Genomic DNA, 15,635 nt, shown 5'->3' with positions numbered 1-15,635 from the left:
TGGGGCAAACCATTCTGTGACCTAAGGGGTGGTGCAATAATTATGTGTACCCCGGGGGTGAATTATAGGGGGGCAAAGATTTTTGGCAGGCCAGAAGGGGGGGCAAGCATTTTTGGCAGGTCAAAAGGGGGTCAAGCGATTTTTGGCAGGTCGAAAGGGGGGCAAGCAATTTTTGGCACAGATATTTTGGGTACCGTTTCTTCATTACGCCCTAAAAAGGCATAGGAAAACGTTAGGAACACATTCAAATATGCAAAATTTCCTGCTCGCTGCGCTCGCATTATATGTGACCGTACAGCACGAATGAGCCGTAAATGTCCTCAATTGTATTCCGAGTTACAGTGTAAAATGGGCATGAAGGTCATATTCATAGGTATTTCAATTTGGTGCTACGTGTATCTCATTAAATGAGGTACACGTAGCACCAAATTGAGGTACCAATGAATACGACCTTCATGCCCATTTTACACTGTAACTCGGAATACAATTGAGGACATTTACGGCTCATTCGTGCTGTACGGTCACATATGATAAGACAATTTAAGGTTTTAAATTCTGGTTCCCCAAAATCTTGCATGTGTAAGGGGGGGGCAAAGATTTTTTGGCACGTCAAAAGGGGGGGGGGCAAATTTTTTTTGGCACGGCCAAGGGGGGAGGGGCAAGCGATTTTGGGCCGAGAATTCACCCGGGGGTACACCTAATTATTGCACCACCCCTAAGTTATCACCCATCACTTGGATATTCTCAGTGGCGTAGCTGGGACTTTTGCCAGGAGGGTAAGCCTGTGCTTGGTGGAGTAGGTGGAGGTGGTGCGACGCGCCCGTCCCCCACCACCCTATTGTACTAAGCATAATTATTATCGGATATCTATCGCCGCGGGCGGTATTTGATGCTCTATCAAATTTGAATTGGTCTTACTACAGAGACACCGTATAATTACACCGCAAGTTCTACGGCCCGAGACCTAGAAATCATGCGCGTCTATTGTGGTGGGGGTTTTGGGGGAATGTGCCCCCCCCCGGATAACAGTGGGGCGGGAAAAAGGTAAGGGCAGTAGAATAAAACAGGTTCGGCAAAAAATATTAAAGAAAAAGGGCGAATTGTAAAAAATGTTTAAAAATTGTGAAACAATATATACAAATATACATTAAAATTGTTTGTTTGTATGAAACATAAGCGATGCATGATGATGGAGATGATTTGATTATGAATTAGTTTATTGTCCTCGGTAAGCACAACCCATACCTCTTACCTAGACCCCCCTCTCCCCCAACCTATATAACCTCCTCTTCCGTCTCCCAATTGTCTCCTTCTCCCCGCCTCCCCCTCCACTCGATATACCCTCCCCCTTACACACTATTCCACTCTCGAGCGCTTCTCCCCTTTCCACTTCCAATGCTCTCCCCATCTAATTCTGTTTCTCCCTCCCTTACCCCCCCCCCACACACACACACTCCTCTTTCCCCTTTCTCTTCTCTCTCACTTCTCATTTCTTTCGAGTTACCAATTTGAATAAAAGTCAAATAGCACATGAATAGATGTTTATTATATCACTTGAGTGTCAATTCTTTTGTAATCTGGAGAGCAAATATTTTGATGGTCTATACCTTTTCACAGAGAAATTAGTATAGGCTTATTGTTTTTTTCTAAACCACGCTTTTAAATGTAGATTGATATGTTGGATTTCTCCGCTCGTGCATACTGCACTGCGAAATTTAAAAATTTCTTTTGCATACTTAGATTTTGTATACTTAGAACTTCAAACCAAGCGATTATGCGTTCACACAATTATGTAAGAAATTGAAATTAAAACCAAAATGGCTTGCTACAAGTTTTAAGTTTCTAACAAAGGGTACAAAGATATCGATAATGATGTCCGTCAAGAGCTTAGGCAGGATAATAGGAAAACACGTGACCAAAACCAAAACCAAAGCCGAAACTCAATTATTTGAAACGAGTGTCTTCATTACTTGCTTCAGACCTTCTCCAAACGATCGTGCTATTTATAAGTAAAACGGCCATTCCATCTAAAATGTGTTATTTTTTATAAAAACAAAAGGCATTATCAGATTAATATTTTATATGACACTTCTCCGTCCAACTACGTATATCATGACGTGATTAGTGTCACTGAAATGTTAACTAAAGTCTCTTGTAACTCAAGTTTCTTGTTTTTGTTGTGATCAAACCACTGATTACTGTTTTGTTTTTATCAATCAAGGCTGATACAATGGGTCTCATTAGTAGTAGTATCATTATGTTTCACTGGCCTAGTAATTGAAGGGCAATGTCTCAAAAACGTGCTTAGTTGTTGAGTCCCATTACATCACTTTCACATAATACAATCAATAACTTTTAATATCAATACGTGATCATGACGTGATTAATGTCACTGAAATGTTAACAAAAGTCTCTTGTAACTCAAGTTTCTTGTTTTTGTTGTGATCAAACCACTGATTACTGTTTTGTTTTTATCAATCAATGGGTCTCATTAGTAGTAGTACCATTATGTTTCATACCACAGTAAAGGTAAACCAAAGTTAAAGCCATATTATAACATTTCTGTAAAAATAGATTAGTATTTATTTTCCATAAAATGTTAGCTTTTAATGTCAGATATGTCCCTTTTTAATTTTGGGCCAAAGAATTGAGGTAAAGCATAGACAATTGGAATTTGCAGCTATTTGCTACTAGCGCCAATGCATGTTACTCCCGCGGTTATAATACGGTACGATCCTCTGGGGGTGTGTGTATGTGTATCCCGCACGCCGTGTACGTACTGTGCATACATGTTCGACTAATATTTCCATCGTAATAATAAAACGTCGGTTCCTGCGTTTTATTCAAAATCTAGGATTTTGACAAAACTACAGCACCTAAAGTCTTAATTTTTGCAGAGTATCTTTATTGACTACAGTACATTACAATTGTGTAAAAACCAGAATTCAAAAGAATTTTGAGGGCGTCCTCCCGGGCGTTTTCCCCAGAAAATGTTATGGCTTTAAAACACACAGGTACCGGTTAGCGTACCGGCTGGTATGGTAAATAAGTTTAATGTTTTGCTTACCTGATTTTATTGGAGGTCTTCTGTTCAATCAATATAAATTTATATTATTCTAATTTTCTTTTAACACTCCATAAATAACATTTTATGTACCGGCCGGCATGGTAAATAAGTTTAATGTTTTGCTTACCTGATTTTCTTGGAGGACTTCTGTTCAATCAATATAGATTTATATTATTCTAATTCTTTGAACACTCCATAAGTAGTAGGGGTGTGGAAGTTTCAAACATCATTCGGATATCATCGGAAATTGCTCGGAAATGAGTTCACATGGACATTGAATAAACCAATCACATACGGGCATATCAGGCTAAAAACTCTCAAGTGAGGGGTATTTTTCAGTAAGCTAAGAGTTTCAATTGGCGGACATAAATGTCATAAATCATTGTACGGTACTCTTTTCAGAAAAAAATGCAGTTTATTTAGCCAAATGACAACACAGGGGCATCAATATTTGCCTAGCATATTTCAGCAACTCAGCTTCTTGGTTTTTCACAATATGATAGTAATGGAAAGAAACGACCAAATGCTCGTCATTTTTCGCCATTTTTTTAAAATGACGACAAAATATGCATTACCTCTTCCACAAGTCAATCTCTTATACAAGCCATGCCACCACACGCTTGATTGCTTATCCTATTGAATCCTTGGTAAAAGTACCTCTCTTATCCATAGTGGAAAGTGGAACTTCGCACTGTACATGATGTTGAAGAGGCAACTTTTTTCTGCGCGCATTTTGGGTCAATTTTTTCATGCTTAATCGAAAAGAATCGTTTAAAGTCAGTTTGAAAAGGTCTATTGCACACGCGCGGGGAAGTAGTCAAAATACCTTACTCCAACGTTGGCTTATTAACCAATAAGATTTCCGGATTACCTGATGAATATTTATGAGGTAGCGTGTATGCAGTGATCTTTATGATATCGTATATTATTATACCTCATAAACATTAATTTCATTACTAATAGGTAATCCAGACATCTCATTGGCTAAATGATAACGCCAGCGACCTAGTACGGTATTTTGGCAACTTCCCCGCGCCTGGGTAATTGCGTTATAATGTGTACGACTCACATTGATTCGACAAGTCAAATTAATTACAAGACCTCTTGGGAAGAAAGCCGTATGACCTGATTTAAATCATCATCCACAACACTTAGATATTCTTTATTATGGCGGCTAGACGTGACAGAATTTTGGCTCCAGTTGGCCGAAACTTTCAGTCAATTTTTGTATGGATATGTTGTTGTCTCATCATGGTGTGTGACAGTATTGAATGGGGTAAGTACTCTTTAGTCTTTAAGCTGGGGCTTAGCAAGCAGGTGGACAGGGTGGACGAAGTCCAGGGCCCGAGGGTACAGGAGCCCGAGTAAAAGCGAAAACAAAATAAGGGAAAATAAAGGATAAATTAAAGTGGTCCCGTACTGCTCCTTGTCCATGAGCTCTTTCTACGCCCCTGTCTTTAAGGCGTATGGGATGGTGCCTCCAGTTTTAGCCATTTAACTACTAAGAAAAAAAGGAAGCCCATAATTTGTGTAGTTCTTGAGTTAAGGATATTAATATATAAAAGCTTTAGAATACCCTACCACAAAGTATTCTCTCCCGAAGTTATAGGTTACCTTTTAAAAACACTCGCAGCAGTATACCTATTTCAAATGGGTAACGGCCTTATCACTGATAGATTGATTGTTCGCTTTACTGATTCCCCCAAAGAATAGATGACGATGACAAGCTGAATGATTGACTGTTTAAGGTTACACGAAGAAACATATAAAAAACGTATAAAAGACGTATAAAGTTGTTCCCTAAAACCGCATTTTCTCAGCAATCAAATATCGCAGTGAGTCAAATGTTGGTGCATGGATGTATCTTAACATTATTTTTGTGTGTTTATACAAATTTTTAGAATCCGTTTGAAAATCCTTCGTTTAAATCATTTTTACGCACCATGTTCACAAGATCAAAAACACGTTCCATGCAGTTTTTTCAAATATTCGCTCCGTATAAAACCACGCCGAGTGATTGTTTTCTCCTTTTTTGTATTGTACTACAAATCGACCAAAGAAATAATGTTGCCATGGGGAAGAACACAATACAGTACCGATTAAATTTTATTAGCCCGTTTTTGGGAACAATTTTCGAGAATCTTGTACCACAAAACACTGTTATGTTACATTATCGATATCTGGATTGTGGAACGTTAATTTTGATTTCTAACGGCCTACATTATTTCTCCGAAGTATGTCGATTCCTTTACCATTTGAATTTCACTCCAAATTTAAGCGACTTTTGCAAAAATCGAGGTTTTTCGCCATCGATACCTCCGACATTTACAGCGGTGATGAGATTGTTTATCATAAGAGCCTGGTATGCACTATTCCATAATAGTCAGTTTGAAATCAATCGATTTCACAGGTCACTCAGTAGCTCAATCGGTTAGCGCGCCGAACTTACGTTCGACTCTGTAATACTATAGTTTTGAGCTGGAAAACTTTGGTACGTGTTCGAGTCCCTATGTGGTCCATTCCATCTATTTTATTTTATTTTTCTCTCACTTTGTTCTTTTTTCTTGTTCGTTTCTTTCTTTATGACTGCAGCGATTGATTGTTTTTGCCCGTTTTTTTTTCATTATATAATTCAGGAATTTTTAGGCTATACTAGTCTAATAGGCGCGGCCTATGAATATATTTTTACAAATTAGATTAACAAAATATTGGTTGTTGGTTTTGTTGTTGTAGTTATTGTTGTAGGCCTATATATTGCATAATCAGGGTATAAATAAGCATACTAGGCCTATTATAGCCTATAGAAGCATTGATTTATTTCACGACAGATATCATCCAGGATAATTTTAAAAATTGAAAATTTAGAAAATCCAAAGGAAAATTGCCGAAAACGGCTGCCCACAATCACCCCCCATCAGCCCATATGGTCCTATCATGGTCGCCCCCTTCCTATCCCTGCAACACATAGGATGACTCACGAGCCGCGGTTTGTCCGTGGCCCTAGTTCAGATTGATACACTATTGTACGCGTGAGTTCATTCTTTTCTGCATGGCTGTTTCCATTATTAACTTACGCCCCTCTGGAACCAAGCCTTGAAAATCAATTGCATTTAACCTTAATTGACTCATACTCAAATTAGCACTTGTTCAGTGCCTGTATGAGACCATGACAACCCCTCTCTGACATTACAAAATCCACCAGTCCTAGGGTTCAGTGCCTGTATGAGACCATGACAACCCCTCTCTGACATTACAAAATCCACACAGCGCTGCGCGCCTCGCTTCTCGGCGCTGCGCGCCTCGCTGCACGTCTCGGCGCTACGCGCCTCGATCCTAGCCGAGGAACTAGAGCTAGTTCTAACTCAAATGAGTTTGTTCAAATTAAGTAATATATATAATGTTAATAATCAGAGGGAAAATGAAGAACGATTTGACAAACTTAAGCATGTCAAAGCATATACCCCCGCATGTACCACACTGGTTGTCTTCTTAGTCCAATTCAAGTCTGTTATCTCAGAACTTTTGAAATTAGGCACGTGATATTACCATCATGATAATATGATGACAACGTGATATTGCCATCATTAGATTAAGCAAACTCATCACTCTATGGCATCTCAGCGAAAGACATAAAGAAGTTGCAAACTTTACAGAACAAGGCGGCAAGAATTGTCTTCAGATCCAACAGAAGGGAACCATCCGCGCCACTACTCAGAGAGCTCCACTGGTTACCAGTTAATGCCCGGATTATATTTAAACTCATGTTATTCGCTTTAAAAGCTTCAACAAACATCTTGCAGCTTACTTGGCCGGCCCCTTATGCAGTACCTCCCGCGCAGATCTAACTTAAGATCAGGTGACGACGCACATCTTCTCAACATCCCTCGTACCAGCCAGTCAGAATTAATAGGTAAATTTTCACGGGAAAATTTTCTGGACACGTGACACCCATGGGCGCAGACATATTAGCATTATGGAATGTGACCCCGAGCACAGCGGGTGTTCTTCCAATGTATTTGAATAGGAAGAATTCATCCTTCGATGCAAAATAAGTTACTTGTCGCAAGTTAATAATATTATGGTAAGAGTTTCCGTAGATAAATATTTTTTTCCGTAGATAGATATTTTTGAAATTACGTTTTGATGATATTGTGAAGAAATTAAGATAACATGAAATTTAATAAATTTGCAATGCACAAATTTCTATCAAAATTGCGGTCAAAAATACTATTCCAATTCAAAATTACTAAGACTTGAATAGCGAGGTCACCGCCGGGGGTCAGAGATCAGGCTCGAGGTTACACTCACATTGATACGCATTGGTCACGTGTCCAGAAAATTTTCCCGTGAAAATTTACCTATTAATCTAGACTGCCAGCCGGGCTGCTGGTGACAAAGCTTTCCATGCAGCTGCTCCGCGTCTCTGGAACCATCTTCCTGCTCATATTCGTCAATTCGTCAATTCACCAATGTTTCAAGCAATCTATCAAATTCCACCTATTTCCAAAATACTGAGTTCTCCGCCTTGCGTAGTTTTCTGGTTTTCTCGTTATGTTTTTAATAATGTATATTTTGCTTCACTGTATGAGTGTTTTATGATTGTAACCATGGTAACGTAAGATGGTAGCGTAAGATTTTAGATTAAGATAGTAGCATTAAATCATTTCTTGTACAGCGCTTTGACCTGTTTGATAAGGCGCTTAATAAGTGTCATTTTATTATTATCATGGTTGATATAATTGGTGAACTCATAAAACACATCGTGTCACTCCAGGTAAATATCAATAAAACTCAAATCATGATTTTCCGGAAAGGAGGGCGCATACGAAGGAGTAAAACTCGGTTGTTTTATCAAAATAATACACTTGATGTTGCTACACCGTATCGCTATCTTGTCTACTATCACTAGTGGAAATTTATGATTAGAATTCTTTCAAAAGCTATGAGAATATTGACATAGCTATCTTGGACTGATCGGAGCATGCTTTCTCATCTAAATGGATGGAAGCAGCCAAACTATCGATTTTCATTATCTAAATCAATATTTTATTGAAAAACGACACTTTGATATTTTGCAAAAGTTCATTCTACAAATCACTTTGAAAACTTGCTTGATTTATTGTTGTTAATGAGTTACGTACCTTTTACAAAAGTGTTGTGGTTTCAGCCCTCTTTACAACATAACTCAAGAACCACAGGACCTATAAAAGTATATCTGTGATGAAATGATCAATGCTCAAAGCTCACTACCATTCACAAGATGCTTTGAACTACCAAATCGCAACAGTTTAAAATAGTCGCTAACCTTAATGTATTTATGAAGCCTTTCTGAAAGGCCTGTTGGTTATTTTCCCACATAAATATTGTATCATTAAAAATACCCAGTTGTAAAATAGCGCCGCCGCAACAGGGAGCCCGGCTCGACCGGCTCGATCTCGTCGCTTCGTGACTCGCTGCTCGTCGCTCCGCGACTCGCTGTCGCGGCTTCGCCGATCCCTCCCCACTTGACAAGGATTGTCGGGAGGGATAGTGAGTCGTCACTGACAAAGACTAGTATTCATGCACGATGTAGAATGTGTATCTTTAATATTCTTCTGACTCTGAATCTGTCATTGACAATTCATTCACAAGTTTGGCAGACTGCCAAATATCGATTCGTAAATTCATGTTACGCATGGATTATCTTGAATTAGCAAATAAGTGATTGCGCTGTAGAGCTGGAGTACCGGCAGAAGACAGTATTTCAAGTATTTATATGCAATCCAGCGTGATTAAAGCGCGCGAATGAGGGCTGCACAGGGCTAGTTAAGGGTGCAGTTGCGCGCAGTCTGATCCCGTGTTCGTCAATTCAAGGGAATTCATACTTAAAATGAATTTAATAAAGAAGCTTATCGATATTTGGCAGTCTGCCAAACTCATATAATTGAAGACTGAATTAAAAGACTAGTTTGCGTATGACGTCCTGTCAACCACACCAAAAATGCCGTACTGCGCAGGTCAGCAACCAATCATGCCGCGCTTTTGCCCTGACGTCAGACGCAAACTAGTCTTTTTAATTCGTTCTTCAATTATAACGAATTTTGGATAACAAATAAAATTATGTTCATTTCTATTTTGATATAATACATACATAGGCAATCACACGTATGAATATCGTCTCGTTAACGGTGACACTAAGTTTGAGGGAAGATTCGAAATCCGTCGCAACGGTGGACCATGGGGGACTGTTAGCGGTTACACATGGACGTCAAAAGAAGCTTCAGTTGCCTGTCGATCGCTTGGTTTTTCTTCTGCAGTACTTTCACCAGATGCGACAACAAAGACATTTGGAGTCGGCACAGGACCTGTTTATCTAGGCGTTGTCGAGTGTGATGATGGTAATGAAGATTCTTTATTTGATTGTGAGATCGATGGTTTTTGGGACGACGCTAAGGACAACCCATCCGACCATGTTTCTGATGTTGGCCTGTTTTGCTTGCCAGGTACGAGTCATTAGGTATAATTCGAATTTCTTATAGGACAGCACCTCCATTTTTACTGTGGTATCTAACTGTTGTACATATTGCATGTATGGTAAGAACTTATTTAGCCTTCATTCAACTTTTCGGTATATCCTATAAGCCTTTGCGTTTGAACCAGGGAACCAACCCCTTGACACTCTTACTCACATGTTCATTTACAACGTAAACCTATATCGAATCAAGGTGGTTTGCGAATAATGAAATGTCCGCACCCCTGGATTAATTAATCCCTGGTATGAATTATTTATTAGCTTTCGCCACGATCCGTTTTGCAATAATATAAAAGCACTTCAAATAACAGCCCGTTGAGTTCAATGAACTGCGCCCTGAAACCGATGGAGTATTGCCCCATAAAGAAGCTCTCCATACACAAATGAACAAATACAATAGGACAAGGCCAGCACCTATGACCTGCTTAGTGACATGTTATTTTGAAGTCTTCTAAAGCTTACTAGAGAGATTGCGAAGAGGCGTTCACTGCTAACGCCATACGGGTTACGTATTACGACATTGTGCGGTAGAACGTCATAGTGCCGTTCACATCCAAACTAGTCTCCTACACAGCCAGTCGTCGTTCCTAGTATGTTTGTGATAGCCGCATACAGTCTGACCCGAGACTACATATTAACGCAATTGCATTTTCCACACACAATTGAATAGGCAAATAGGCAATCTGCGCGTTCGAATTCGCGTCGAAAAAAAAATCGAAATTTATCCACTTCTTCTTGTCTATACTAAGTCAAATTGTAACCCCCAAAATGGATATTATTACATGTCGGACTCTACTTGTTCTATTAGGATACTTTGATTTGCTTCATAACACGACAAACGTAACATTTTTCTGCATTTTATAATGCGTTTTTTTGTCATTATGGAACGTCATTTTTGCTTCCAAACGCAACGTAATCGCCTTACGGTAATTCCACGGTCGACCAATTCGATTAATGAAGCTTGCCGTTGGCGTTCCTGTATCACGTTTCACGTAAATTTCGCAATCTCTCTATTCACATACTCAATGTGCCCTGGTTATTGCTAATTCAATAGCATTTGATCACCTTGTTTTACTATGGAGTGAATTCAATATACCATAGTGGTTTGACATGCTCAGAGTTTTTGGACCATCTATTGAACAAAAGATACACAGTGGTGAATAATTTCCGTGCTCTTTCTTACAGCGAACCAATCACTTACTCTCCGTTTACATCGAGAATTAGGAAGTGATAACAACACCGGAATCGTTGAAGTTTTTGACGGTATTTCCAAATGGGGTGGCATATGTAGCTCGAGTTGGTCATATAAAGATGCCTATGTTGCCTGTCGCCATCTTGGGTTCTCCTCGGCTCTAGTGGCGATTGATACAGACCCACCCCGGGAAAACTACGACTACTTCATTAGACATTTATCGTGCAATGAAGACAAATATCGCTCGTTGGATTCTATAGAGAAGTGTATTTTTTCTACTTGGAGAGACGCGCATGTGGCTAGATCATGTGAATCGGCCGTAGCTATTACTTGTTCAGGTAAGCTAAAATCGAGACTAAAATTATATATCGAAAAGTTAGTACAAGAAGACTTTATCTGCAATAGCTGTCAGGTGATACTTTTTAAATGTGTACAATATAGAATGCAGATAATGATCAAACTGACTATATTAAAGAGCAGCTATTACAGGTTTTCTTGCATGAATTCTGAATTAATATCTTTGACAAAATGGTGTGAGGAACTCACCAGGAAGATTGCGGTTACTCTTACACTTCAATAAATCATTATGGGTTTCTTGTTTTTATTTATTTGTATCTGTATTTTGGCACGAGGAGTAGGGCTTACTTGGTCTAAGAAATAGGTCAGATTGGGAAATGTTAGTGGGCTTCAGCAGTAATACAGCTATACATGTCACCATTACAATCTGACGGGAACGCTTACTGGTGATCGCGAGTGTGAGGAGCTACTAAACCCCAATACCCCAAAACCTGCATCCATGGTTCCCGGCGCGCCCCGCTTGCCCCCTCTCGGCCGGTCAAAAATCGCTTGGTTCCCTTTGCACATGACAAATTTTTACAACCTTGTTTTAGTCACGTCTGTGTAATCAATGATTTGTATTCGCGAGGCCAAGCAGTGCACACACAGTGCATAATGCTTCTTAAATAGTTAACAGAACATCTAGATTTATTCATAATGTGTTACAGAAGCTCAACATTTTATGGCAAAACATAATCCACGATAATAAAAGTGTGTCCAAATCGACACGGTCCAGACCAGTGTAAAAGAATTACTTGAATATTGGGTAGAGTTCAAATCCCCTTGAGGAGTTTGAGCGAAATTCATTTCATATTTATATTAAAATTGGGCAAAAGAACTTGAGAAAACCCCACATTCTATCAGCTCTTAACGGAGCCCTTGGACCACTAAGTTCTTGTGGGAACCACAGAATTAGAGAAGGACTTGACCGCCATCTTGATACATTGGTCTAGATTAAAATACGCTGTTTATTTTACATATATCGATGGTGGCAGCAGCATTATTTTATTAAATTATATATTCATATAACAGACAAAATGGCTGATTTGCAATCCTGGAGTCAGTGAGCGCCTTCCTTTATCTCCTGCGATGATTTTACCTTACGATTAAAAGCAGATCAAATGTGCTATTAGTATCGAAATGAGAGTCCACATAAAAGATAAGAGTGTCATTTAACATAAAAAGCGTTAATTTTCATGAAATTGTACAATTTGAAGCTAAGATATTGAAAAGACGACAGTAGTCTTATAGGGCGAATTTCTCGACGGGTGGCTTAGCAGATGGGGTGTCAAACATTAAGGCTTAAGAATTCGTAAGAGTTCGTAACGCTTAAGGGAAGGGGTATGAACGTTTGGAGAGTATTTATTGTGGGACATTAGAGCACATCAGACATATCGAATTGCATTCTGAATACGAAGAAGGGCCTTCTGATATCAAATAATTTGGATTTTTTGAAATTCGCAATGTAGTACACATTTTATGGCAAATCATTAAAAATTGATATTTTTGATATTTAACAGTACTAGAAGTAAACTTGATAAATCTGATGATTTCTACCTAAAGTGTATGTAGGTGGGATGAAAAGCCGACGATCAATTGAAAATGTTGACCTTTCGTATTGAAGATATGGATTTTTTCCTAAAACACTAAAAAAAAGGTCTTTTGGGGAAAAAAATCAATATCTTCAATATGAAAGGTCAAAATTTTCAATTGATCGTCGACTTTTCCTCCCAGCTACATACACTTTAAGACTATATCATTAAATTTATAAAATTTACTTCGAGGACTGTTATATCTCCAAAATGTGAAAAATATCAAATTTTAATAATTTGTCATAAAATTTGTATTATATCGTGAATTTCATAAAATGAAATTTTTTTTTTATGGGAAAGAAATTCTTCGTATTCAGAATGCAATTCGATTTAACCACTCGGCCACCGTACTCCATACTAATTCTGTTGTTGTCAATATAGTATAAACGTCATACCATTATGTTCTTTAATGCTCATGTCCCACAAAAAATGCTGTCGAAACGCTCAAAACGCTCATTCCAGTTCCCTTAACTGAAAACTATTTTCCCGAAGCACGGCTACCATAGCGTCGAGGGCTAGGCCTGTAGGATTAGCCTCAGGCTTCGGTAAAATTTTCATTTCTCGAAATTAGTCTTCTATAGCCGTAGTCTACGCACGCCTGTTAGGCCAGGCTTACAGCGGCTTTTCTTGGCCCTGCCTCGGAACAGGTCGTAGGTCGTGATCCTTGGTCTATTTCAAGTTTTTCTTTCATATTTTGTTTGAAGTGTGAAACAAGTTTTGCTTCACATTTTAGGGGGATCACCGTTTCCTTTTCTGTAGGCTTACAGTTTTACCTTTTTTGGATGCAAAGATAAAATACCGAGTAAAGAGCAAAGCAGTATCATTCATACAAACAAGACTCATAATAAGGGACCGTTCACAAACACTTGTTAGGGGTGGCCTGATGCAAAAAGGGGGCCCTGAAATTTTTTGACCCTCCTAAGAAAAAAAAAGAAAAAAATGACCACAAATTTTCCTGGGAAAATTAAGTTTATATGATTTTCTATGGGGTTGACCCATAATTTTCATGTCAAAAGGGGGGGCCTGAAATTTTGAGGTCTGTAAAGGAGGCCCCTGAAAAATTTTCGCGATGAAATCTTTTTTGCATCAGGCCCCCTTACAAGTGTTTGTGAACGGTCCCTAAAATCATGTGGAAATAAAATAATACATAAAAGACACAAAAACAGAAAAAAATGGTACATGTAGAAATGTTTTTATTGTTCTATATGTTAAAGTTATTTGCATGTCACGTCACTCAGTGACTGGGTATAAATTCACCTTACCACACCCTTCAACGATACTAGCTTTATTGGTGGAGCCAATTACATTTGCATTTCTTTGTATTTATTTAAATAGTTCTAAGTCACATTTTGGTTTTAAGTAAGATTTTGATGGTAATTTTGATGGTTAGTGCTCTTGTTTAATTTAATAGGCTTTAGCCTAATTTCACTGAGAAAGTCAATGGTAGCACTCTACGTTTTGAGTCGGTCATATGCGGCGCCTACTGTGTCTTTGCGCAATTGTGGGATGTCCGATGGCTTCTGCAGTGAATCACACCCAGGTTTATTTTGTACTTAACATTTGGATCTTGCGGTGCTAAGTTTTTGTAATAAATATATTTTTATCATTGTACTCTTGCAATCTATTTATATATAAATGCAATTTTATCAATTTTGTTGTACCTACATTTTATGCTCATTTAATTTTAAATTGTGATCCAATGTACATAGTCTGCACAGGAAGTGACGCAGCTGTTATGGATGCGCATGTGGCTTCGGAACTAGTAGTTGTTTTTGGAATGATTCGGCGTGGAGAGGGGGGGGGGTTTATTTGCGCGTGTTTTGGTGCCCCATTTGTCAGATGTCGTTCAATGTTGACAGCGTAGTGGTGCTTTTGGGGAGGGGTGCCTGGGTTGAAGGTTGCAGTTAACATCGATCAATAGTTGTTGTGCCGGCGCCGTGGTGCGTTGGGCCCGCTGTTGTCTAAGTCACGCTTGCTTCGATTCCATACGGATAGCTGCAGCTTTTGAGTTCGGGTATTTTTACTACCGAGGCACTACTTTGTTGTTGATGTTGAACCAAGTTGGATAGATTGGGCATCAGAGTGCGCGTGGGTGGATCGTCCTTCCTTTTTATGTTGGGTTATTGTGGGAGCAGATATTTGGTTCTGGAGCTATAGGCGTATTTGTGGCAGCTGCGTTGCTTATTGCTTTATTTTATTGATATGCATGCAATTTACAAGTGCAATTTATACAGCTTTTCTAGGTATTTTAAGTGCTTTGTAATTTAAGACTAAGGAAATTTGATTTTTCAATATTTGTATATTTTTTTTTATAACTTTGTATATCTGTGTATTTTAATATGTAATGAGGGCCCCAGTGGAAAGCAGTGCTTTGTTCACTGATCTGGGCTACCCTCTATAAAGATGCCATTAATAAAAAAAGTAAAATAATACGTTTTGGACATTAAATATAATTAGATGTGACTAGAAGGCAGTCGTTACTCCATCAACCCATTCCTACTTACTGGTTACATCGAATCGTCCAGAGGCAGTCTGTGGAAGCTGGAACATTAGTAGAGTCCTAAAGAATTGAATTTGATATGACAACAATCAACAATTAATAAATGTTCATTTGTCTATCGTTGCAATACATATATAGGCAATCATACGTATGGATACCGGCTCGTTAACGGAACCACTCAAGTTGAGGGAAGGCTAGAAATCCGTCGCAACGGTGGACCATGGGGAAATATAAAGGGTTACACATGGACGTCACGTGAAGCTTCAGTTGCCTGTCGATCGCTTGGTTATTCTTCAGCAGCACTTTCACCAGATGCGACAACAAAAACCTTTGGCGTCGGCACAGGACCTGTTTATCTAGGCACTGTTGTGTGCAACGGAGATGAAGAGTCACTATTTGATTGCAATATCGGAGGTTTCTGGGACGACGCTAAGGAC

The sequence above is a fragment of the Amphiura filiformis genome, chromosome 2 (genome assembly GCF_039555335.1).
Source record: "Amphiura filiformis chromosome 2, Afil_fr2py, whole genome shotgun sequence".
Taxonomy (NCBI): domain Eukaryota; kingdom Metazoa; phylum Echinodermata; class Ophiuroidea; order Amphilepidida; family Amphiuridae; genus Amphiura; species Amphiura filiformis.
This window is presented reverse-complemented; position numbering follows the sequence as displayed.